This window comes from Magnolia sinica, chromosome 2 (genome assembly GCF_029962835.1).
Source record: "Magnolia sinica isolate HGM2019 chromosome 2, MsV1, whole genome shotgun sequence".
NCBI lineage: Eukaryota > Viridiplantae > Streptophyta > Magnoliopsida > Magnoliales > Magnoliaceae > Magnolia > Magnolia sinica.
Genome location: NC_080574.1, coordinates 96005219 through 96015866, shown reverse-complemented (window position 1 = coordinate 96015866; position 10648 = coordinate 96005219).

Here is a 10648-nt window from a genome sequence, read left to right as displayed (position 1 = left end):
ATCATAAATGTTACACTTACTAAAATTCATATTAAACTCCCCACATGAGTCACAATATATTTTTTCTCTCAATGTCAGTGTTTGACAAATAAAGAACAAAATAATTACTCTAACGAGATGATTTAGATAATGTACGCGGAGACAACTTTGCTTGCATCCACACAGCCCCAGATTTGTTAATTCTAACTACAAATTGGAGCATCCACCAACCAATGTGTACTTTCAATGTCCAAAATTTCTCCAGTCGGCTATAATCCCCTGAAGCTGTATTTCTGGGCTGGGGCTACATCTAGGGGGGGCGAACAGATGAACGGCACAACCTCATATGCATGTAGCACATATGTGGAGATAACGAGTGCTTACAATTCCGTAGGACCTCTAATGTGTTGGTGGCCCAACTCAGTGATCTGAAATCATAGATGGTTCAAAACTTCACAAAAGAGAAGTCAGTTGCCTACTATAGTGTGACAAACAAACAGTTGAAATGAAAAGGCTTGTGTGCAGAACTCCATTAATTGGATGGCTAGGATTGTTAAATATTTGAGAACATGTGGCAAGGATGCTTAGTAATCAATGGTCATCAGGTGGGCCTAACTTGTAAATAAAATAAAAAATAATAAATGGATGGCCTAAAGAATAATTAAAATTCCACATTTGCTTGGATGCATGGCCAACCTGATGATGGGACTAGTTTCGTATCTGGACCTTGGCACAACCATGGAGGAGACCATACGATGAACGGTCGGGAGCTTGCACATACGTGGCACGTGCGGGGGATTAGGATTCCAACCTGAGAGTAGACCATGCAGCTGGGCTCGTACCCTCCACGGTTGGATGAGCCCAGTATGTACAAGTGGCTCTATGGTTGGATGGTACAGACCATTAGATCTGATAAGCGACCCCAAAGGTGTTCCAGATCTGAATCTTCAAACCATCCATTCTCCGGACATCTTAATTACACAGACCATTGTCCTTTTTTGTTTTTCTTTTTTCTTCTTTTAATCGTCTATACTCCCATGCTAGAGATCCAAGGGTCCGGTTCTTCAAATCTGCCATCCACGGTGGGACCCACAGCTTCAATAACTAAACCATGGGGCCTACCTGTACAAAGTCCAGAGTGGCTCATCACCCGTACAACTCCTCGCCTAAGGAAAGGAACTGGAATCATCTACACCTGCCTAAATGACCGAAGCTCTTTAGTGCCATCATGTGTTATATGTTAATCTAATCCGTCCATCGGATGAATATTTCGATTGTAAATAGAAAATATCAGCCCAATATAATCTTTGATGGACCATGCCAATGGAAACCATGCAAAATGGCTACTAACACCTATTCGTTCACACGGCCCTCCTGACTAGAGGTGTACGCGAGTTGAACCGAGTCGAGCTTGGCACATCTCGACTCGGCTCGGCCGCTAGTTGACCCCAGCTCGAACTCGGCTCGGCTCGCTCCTCGAGCCTGACTGGCTAGCTCGGCTCGGTTCGATCAGCAACTCGGGCTAGTTTGAGCCAAGTTTGAGCTTGTGCAACATTTTCACAAACACATGAAATGCACTTTCAATTTCTTACTGTATGTAGAATAGCAGCAGTTGTTTACAAGTATTTTATCAAACACCTTGTAGGCAACATCAAAATCAAGAAAAAATGGTATTTATTTCATATACATACCTTCATTGCCACCAGCCCATACTTCGTTGAGTCATTTCGTCGAACACTTGGTAAGCAACATCAATAACAAAGTGACTGAATCAACAAACTGGTTCGATCCGAGTTCGATTCAAGCTGGGGTTCAATCCAAGTCAAGTCGATCTTAAGCAAGCTCGAACTCGGTTTGAAATTTTTTTCAAGCTCAAAAAATAAACTCAACTCATTTGAGTCGAATCGAGCTTTTTCGAGTTGCATCAAGCAAGCTAACCGAGCTAACTCAGTTCGTATACAGCCATAATCCTGACATTTGGATCAGGCTGGTTTTTTTATTTTTTTAAATCTAATATTTTCACTTCACATAATAGGTCACACCTAATTAATGAAATGGATGAAATATATGAACCATGATGGCCCCACATGCAAATCTATGGTTAGCATGCCATCCCCATTGTTCCCCACTAGTGTGGACCACCCGAGCTATTGATCTTAATTATTCACTATGTAGTTGCTATTTTTCTTATTTTATAATACCATTTGAATATAGTTACTAACTACCCGTTTTATGGGAAAGGTTTTCAGTGTACCTTGGCCGATACAAAACATCCTGAGCTTCCAGGTATTAATGAAGATATTATTAAATATCACATTGAATCGGCAATATATCGATATAATACATTATTTTTAAAATATTTTCATTATAATTTACAATGCATTGACAATACCATTTGAAAGTATAGTCAAAATCTGCAATATCACCAACTCTCCCGTATTTTCATTTTTTTTTTTTTTTAAAAAAAATTATGAAATTTTAATTTTTGTGAAACTTTCAACTTCTAATCCATTCTCAAGGTGAATTTGACCAACCCTCTTTCATTATTTGGACTCCCGGTGAGCTTAATTTTTCAACAGTAAGCTTTTTATTTTAATTTTTAAAAAAAAAAATACTTGGAATCGATAGAATTAAGATGAAAATTCATGATTTTATATGCTTAATTATGAATTTAGAGAAATTAAAAATTAAAAATTTTAAAAAAATTAAATTTTCTCAATTTCACTCATTTAAATTGCAATTAGAGTATGAAAAGAAATTTAGCATCAGACATGTTTGAGGCTGACAGGGGTCTTTTAATTTTTTGAAAGAAATATATTTTTTAATAAAAATATTTTTAAAATATTTTTTTCAATAGTCTATAGTAATTAGTAGTTATTTACCCTTAATGCAAGCATTTATGATTGTTAGCTGATCTTAATATCAGTTACACTCTAATTTGCGAATAAAAAAACTCAAAATCTTTCTCATTCCACTTATTTAAATTGTTATTAAAGTATGAAAAAATCACATTAAACATGTTAAACATTGATTTGTATATTAATGAAGGTTTTTGCAATTTTGAAATTATTTTTAACAAAAAACATCTAAACATAATTAAAAATAACTTTTTAAAAAGGTACAGATTGATCATCAATTATTTAGCCTTTAATATTTATATATTTAGTACATTGAATGTGCTAAAAGTTTATTTGCTTAATATTATTTTGCAAAAATATAAAATTAAGCAAATTTTTCTAAAAGAAATGTATCATGTACATAGTTTATGACCTTACACACACACACACACACACACACACACACACACACAAAAACAACTTATTGTATATACTTTTTTGTAATCTTTTAATTTCTAAGTGTGTAATGATATGTTTTTTAATATTTTTGAAGTTTTATTAAAAATATTAATAAATTTTTCAATGTTTTTCAAAAACAGTAATACATCATGTGATACACTTGATATTTATCATACAATGCCTGATATGTTTTCATATCTCAGAGGTATGATACATCCGTTGATACTGAACTCCACACATTGTATACAATTTTTTAAATATGAATTTCGGAGGAATAGCATACTAAAGGAAGGTTCTAAGGCATCTAACTCATGTGATCCTGTTTTATAAGGAAAACACTTGTGCATCTCACTAAGGTACCTATACCTGTGTTACTTTTATTAATGTGTGAGAAATGACCTAGCGTGCATGAAATGCACGCCATCCATGGGGTGAATCAATCACCCTTATTTTTCCTTGAAAAAAAAAAAAAAAAAATCAGGCTGAGCCAACACTCAGGTGAGCCACCTCAGAAAGTTCATACCTTAAACCCTTAAATTCATACGTTATGGCCCACCTGAGTTTTAAAACACTTATTTCTTTTATACTTCTTTCATCCTAACATGGGACATCATGTGAACGGATTGGATGGCATATAGACAACGAAATGGGCACTATGAAAAACTAACTGTAAGTGTTCCATCCCAACTGATTCCTTTGGTGTTAGCTACTAAAGTTTCATATTATCGTGAATTTTGGAGTCAATGGTTAAAATGAGGAAAAATGCCTGATGGATGGTGTGGATCTCATGAAAGATCCATCCACATGGCTTTTGGTTCTTGAAAGTAAACCCAGTGAGTACCTTTAGGCGATTTACACACGTGCGGTACTCTTACGCCAGCTTTCAACTTTTATATACAGATTCTTTAATAATCGCTTCCCACGCTACTTTGATACTTGGGACGCTGTCCATACGTTTTGGTTACGTGGGACAGCCTACGCAACTCCAGCTTCTTCCTTCCTCACATAAGCCGATTGAATCGCAACCTGGTAGAGTCATCTCATCAGAAGAACACAAGACCGTCCATATAACAATAAAGACCGTCCATATAGTGGGCCCTATCATGGATGTTCAGCCTTTTCAAAATCGCCTTCTAGACCGTCTGGGTAGGACGTGTCTTCAGTTAATCCCTCATTGGGGCCCACCATAGTGGATGATCAAAAAATGAAGCGGCTCCAAATCTCAGGTGTACCATACCACGGGAAATAGGGGTGATTGAACATTAAAAACTTATACCGGAATCTGAATAACGGACCATCCCCCCCAATAATCACTTTACGGATGTTGGAGCTCCGCCCACTCCTCGTTTCTTGATGATTGTGGAATATGAATATCGGACCAATCTAGGGTAGACTACTTTGCATTCATGGTCCAATGGATAAGCTCCCTAGCTCCCTCGTCGAGGTTGCTAGATGGTGGAGGCTTTTGCCCCTAGTTAGCCAATGTTAAAGTGGACAGGTTGTCCCCTTGATTGATTGAATCTAAGGTGAGCAAGTTGTGCTCTAAGTTGCTTGAAGCTGGAGTGGGCAGGCTGTGCTTCTATTTGATTGAAGTTAGAGTGGGCACGTTGTGCCCCTAGTTGACTAAAGCTGGAGTGGGCAGGTTGTGCTCCTGGTTAACTGAAGTTGGAGGTGCAGGTTGTGCCCCTTGTCGACTAAAGCTAGAGTGGGCAGGAGATGCCCCTGATTGATTGTGTGGCTAAGGATAGGAATTAGAGCCTACCGGCTAGCTACTTGGTCTGGCGAAAATTTCCCCTGGTCTTGCTCCTACTAGTGCTCTTCCTTGATCTCTAGCTCTTCCCCTTGCGGCCCTAAGAAGTTATCCTATCGGATGGGAGGCTAACCTATGTCCAACCAGCCCAGAAACGAAACTGTGTATCCTCCCGGGACTAAAGGTCTCCTTAGGAGGTCCTTGGGGATATTCATTTTCGTCATGGTTCCATACTTCACAAATTGGATAGAAGTGCATTTAAAGATCCTTCGGCAACTCTTCTTCTCCTTGAAATAGGGTCAATATCCTAGTCCCCACTTCTTTGCATTTGAGAGTGGTTTGATCACTGTAGCATTGGCATGATTCCTTTTTTAGAGTAGAAGACATATTACTTTTAGCGACGAAACTTTTCGTCGCCAAAAGTCATATTTTCGCAGCTAAAACGTTTTACCGACGAAACATTTCGTCGCTAAAAGACCGAAGTGAATTATCGGCGAAAAATTCGAATGGTTGCTAAAAGCAAGCCTTTTAGCGACGAAACTTTTCGTCGCTAAACAAACTTTACAAGACTTTTAGTTTTGAAATATTTAATCCACTTTTAGCGACCAAAAGTTTCGTCGCTAAAAAAGCATTATAAGACCGAAACTTTTCGCTACTAAAAATATTCGTTCCACTTTTAGCGACGAAACTTGTCGTCGCTAAACATATTTTACAAAACTTTTAAAAACTTTTAGCTACGAAAATGGTCGTCGATAAAAATATTTTGTAAAACTTTTAGCTACGACAATTTTCGTCGCTAAAAATATTTTGTAAAACTTTTACTACGGAAATTTTCTTTTACCTAGGCGTTCCACTTTTAGCGACGAAAATTTTCGTCGCTAAAAATATTTTACAAAACTTTTAAAAACTTTTAGCTACGACAATGGTCGTCGATAAAAATATTTTGTAAAACTTTTACTACGGAAATTTTCGTTGCTAGAAATATTTTTGTAAAACTTTTAGCTACGAAAAGTTTCATCGCTAGAAATATTTTTGTAAAACTTTTCGCTACGAAAAGTGTCGATTTTGCAAAACTTTTAGCTACGAAAATTTTCGTCGCTAGAAGTCTCTTTTTAAAATAATTTATTCCAGCACAAATCTCCACACAAAATTCCTGATATACACCTGTTACAATATATTTCATCATATTCATCCTAATATACAACTGTTATATAATATATTTCATCATATTCACAGTCACATCCATCTAAACCCAAATTAGTAAATCCATCCAAACATAAACTACATTCATCCAAACACAAACAATCTTATCCACATCACATTCATTCACGCATAAATACATATAAGCTTAACACCATAAATAAAAATACCGTAAACATAAAACCTTTACCTAAACCTAAAACCCAAAATCTAAACTTATAACCTTAACCTAAACCTAACTTATAACCTATACGTTTATGTTTAGGAAATCGGGTTCGGGATCGAGTTTAGGTTTGGGTTTTCAAGTTTAGGTTTGGGTTTTTAAGTTTAGGTTTATGTTTTAGTTAGGAAATTGAGATTAGGATTAGGTGTAGATTTAGGTTTAGGGATTTGAGAATACGTTAAGGTTTAGGTTTAGGAAATCGGGTTTGGGTTATAGGTTTAGGTTAGGTTATATGTTAAGGTTTAAGAAATTGAGTTTAGGTTATAGGTTAAGGTTTAGGTTATAGGTTAAGTTTTAGATTTAGGTTTTATGTTATATAGGTTTAGGTTTAAGTTATAAATTTTGAGATTTGAGAATAGATTTAGGTTAAGGTTATAAGTTTAGGTTTAGGTTTAGGAAATCGAGTTCGGGTTCGGGATTGGATTTAGGTTTGGGTTTTCAAGTTTAGGTTTAGGTTTAGGTTTAGGTTAGGGAGTTAAGATTAAGATTAGGTATAAGTTTAGGTTTAGGTTTAGCAATTTGAGAAAACGTTAAGGTTTAGGCTTAGGAATCGGGTTCGAGTTTGAGATCGGGTTTACGTTTGGGTTTTAGGTTTAGGTTTAGGATATAGGTTTAGGTTATAGGTTATAAGTGTAGGTTTAGGTTTAGGTTTTAAGTTATAAATGTTAGGTTATAGGTTTTGGGATTTGAGAATAGGTTTAGGTTAAAGTTATAAGTTTAGGTTTAGGTTATAAGTGTAGGTTATAGGTTTAGGTTTAAGTTAGGTTATAGGTTAAGGTTTAAGGAATTGAGTTTAGGTTATAGGTTTAAGTTATAGGATAAGGTTTAGGCTTAGGTTAAGGTTTAAGTTTAGGTTTAAGTTATAAGTTTTGAGATTTGAGAATAGGTTTAGGTTATAAGTATAGGTTTAGGTTAGGGTGTAGGTTAGAGTTTAGGGAATTGAGTTTAGGTTATAGGTTTAGGTTATAGGTTTTTGGTTAAGGTTTAGGTTATAGTTATAGGTTTTGGGATTTGAGAATAGGTTTAGGTTAGGTTATAGGTTAAAGCTTAGGGAATTGAGTTTAGGTTATAGGTTCAGGTTATAGGTTACAAGTTTAGATTAAGGTTTAGGTTTTGGGATTTGAGAATAGTTTAGGTTAGGTTGTAGGTTAGAGTTTAGGAAATTGAGTTTAGGTTATAGGTTTAAGTTTAAGTTATAGGTTATAAGTTTAGGTAATTGAGAATAGGTTTAGGTTATAGGTTTAGGGTGTGGTTTAGGTTAAGGGTGTGGTCCTTGCAAATACAGATATAAACACGACCTGTTCAAATGGCCAGCCCCTCCAATGCTGTCCATAGAAAATGGATAGCTTCATCATGGTCATAACAGTGGTTCCCACCTTCCAGGGACCCCTGCTCATCCGGATAGCTCCGACGCACATCCAGGTATGCTCCGTTAATTTCGAACAAATACATTAACACAGCCTGTCCAAATGGTCAAGCCCCTCCAATGCTGTCCATAGGAAATGGACAGCTTCATCATGGTTATAACAACGGTTCTCACCTTCCAAGGACCCCCGCTCATCTGGATAGCTCTGACGCACATCCGGGTCTGCTCCATTAATTTTAAGCAAATACATAAACACGACCTGTACAAATGGCCAGCAACCAGAAGAATTTCATTAATGAGATGATCTTGTAAAAAACATTGAACAAGAAAACAACACAACACAAAAAGCCGATTGGGGTAAGCACCTTGGGAACACTAGTTCTGTTTTTCGGTAACTTTTAGGAATGGATGTTCCATCAAGCAAAAGAGCTTGTGTAAGATAGTGATTGTATTATAGAAATTATAATAATGGTGCCTCTCGTATACCAACAACCAATTTCACCAAGAGATTAATGATATAGTTCTAGAAAAAGGTTCTAAGTTACCTGAAAAATGTTGAGAAAAAGAGATGAGCCCTTGAGATGAGATTAAGCAAGATCTCACTGTTGAATTAGCTCTTTTATTTCTTTCGACATTTGCACAACAAAAGGTCAAGTCATCTATGTTTTTAGGTCAGAAACTTTGGCTCTCTAAATGCCCAATAATTTTGAATCCAAAAATCAACAATTGGATTTGGGTTCTGAATTTCTGCAGTTGAGGCCCTAGGAATTTAAAAACCCAAAATGAAAGTTACCGTTTTCTAGCATTGGAGAGCCAAATTCAAAGAAACAAAATAACCAAATGACATTTCAGAATCTTCCAAAAGAAAAGTGGAAAAAAAAAAGGAAAAGAAAAGAAAAACCCATTTAAGTTCTTTGAAACCCGTACCGTAAAGCTTGAGTTGTGTTTCAAGATCATGGATCCCACTCGAATCACCTCCACTACTGCCATCGAGCTATTTATCAATCAACCGCCTCCTTTTCTTGGTCATCGCTTCTTCAAGAATTCAACTTATCAAATATCAAAATACTATCAAACAGATCCCAAACCAATTTCCAAAGAAATGTAACTTTAATTCAATGAAATCATCAATGAAAATAGAGAATTCTGCATGAAAAAACACTAAAAAAGAAATGAACCTTTTTTTATGGCACTTTCTTTGCACCAAGGCCACATCTCTTCTGGTAAGCTTTCACGTCAAATTAATGTGTATGATAACCATCAGTAATTTTTCAGCAATGATCCAGAATAAGAAAGAAAGAACCAACATACAGAGGTGAAAGAAAAGGAATAAACATACACAAGTGTAAGACATGCAAAGTTGTAGGGTCTCTCCAATTACAACTAGCAAATGTCTTCTTTGCACACACAACACAATTCGATAATGATATTCAGACAATCACTGTAAGAGTCTCTCCAATTATAGCTACAAGAACATTTGTGTCTAGGTCCCATAAAGTGACAATATCCTCTGCAGCAATATAGCTAGAACAGAGCCATCGCCAGAAAATACAGCAGTTGTCATTGACCTTTTCTTGCATGGAAATCAAGTTCTCAATCAGAACATGGACTAGAGCAGTCCAATCTCTATCATTTTTGGCTCATTGCTCACCAATGTAGTGACAACTGGTGCACAGTCCCAATCACTATAAATAAATAGAAAATGAGATGCAAAAATCTTATTTAAGGCATGCATTTGTAAAACTAAAGCTTTTTACATATATTCCAACCATCCACAGTCAAAAGAAAAGAAAAAAAATTTGCTAATTTTATGAAGTGACACATTTCATTACAGAGATTATCTGAAAATAAACAATTATAAATAAATAGAACATGAGATGTGAATATCTGAGCTAAGGCATGCATGTCTAGATCTAATGATTCTATATGCAAATCCTCTAGCTTCTTTTCCAGCTTCACTGTTACCTCTTGAGTCTGCAGCACTAGACGCAGATAGTGACTGAGAACTGACTTCTTAGTAGCCTTGATGCATAAATCAATCAAGCAAAACTCAATGACCCAAAATTGAATCAGCCGTATTTTCAAAGCACAATTTGACATGCCCGTGCAGCAAATGTTTATAAAAAGATCAACCATTGAAACCTTAGAAATGAGTTGTATATTCACATTTTGAACTTTATCTTGGCACATACAACTGTACAAGCAAAATAAATTCAGATCAGTGCAACCGCTTTTAGTGTACTATGAAGTCAGATTCTAAGGTTTTTTTTTTTTTTGGAATGGTAGCTAGTAGCTGCTAAGAAGTCAAAGAGTGAAGTTTTGTATGAAAGACATATATATATATATATATATATATATATATATACACATATATATATATATATATAACAAAAACACAAAAAAAAACTAAAAAAAAAAAAAAAACAAACGGATAGAAATTAGAAAGAAAAAGAAAAAATCAGATCTTGGAAATTAAGATTCTTGCCCCAACATGTTTGTTATCCCAACCAAAGTGATTGTCGGTCTCATCAGCTCCAATTGTCTGACCATTCGCTTGAATGTAGTTCAGATAAGCTGGGTTTTTGGTGGCTTTATGCAGCTAAGCAGCTCCCCACAACAAATCATCCTTCATATAAAGACAATGAAAAATCAGAGCTTTTTTAAATACAAAATGTATATAAAAGAGAAGTTAAACATAAAAAAAAAAGGAAAAACAAACCTGATAGCCAGATTAACAAGCTTCACAGCATACCATATGTGCGATTAATCTATTTTGATGCACATATGATATGTCATTGAGGCTCATTTGCATTAATCTGATGGTTGAATTGGTC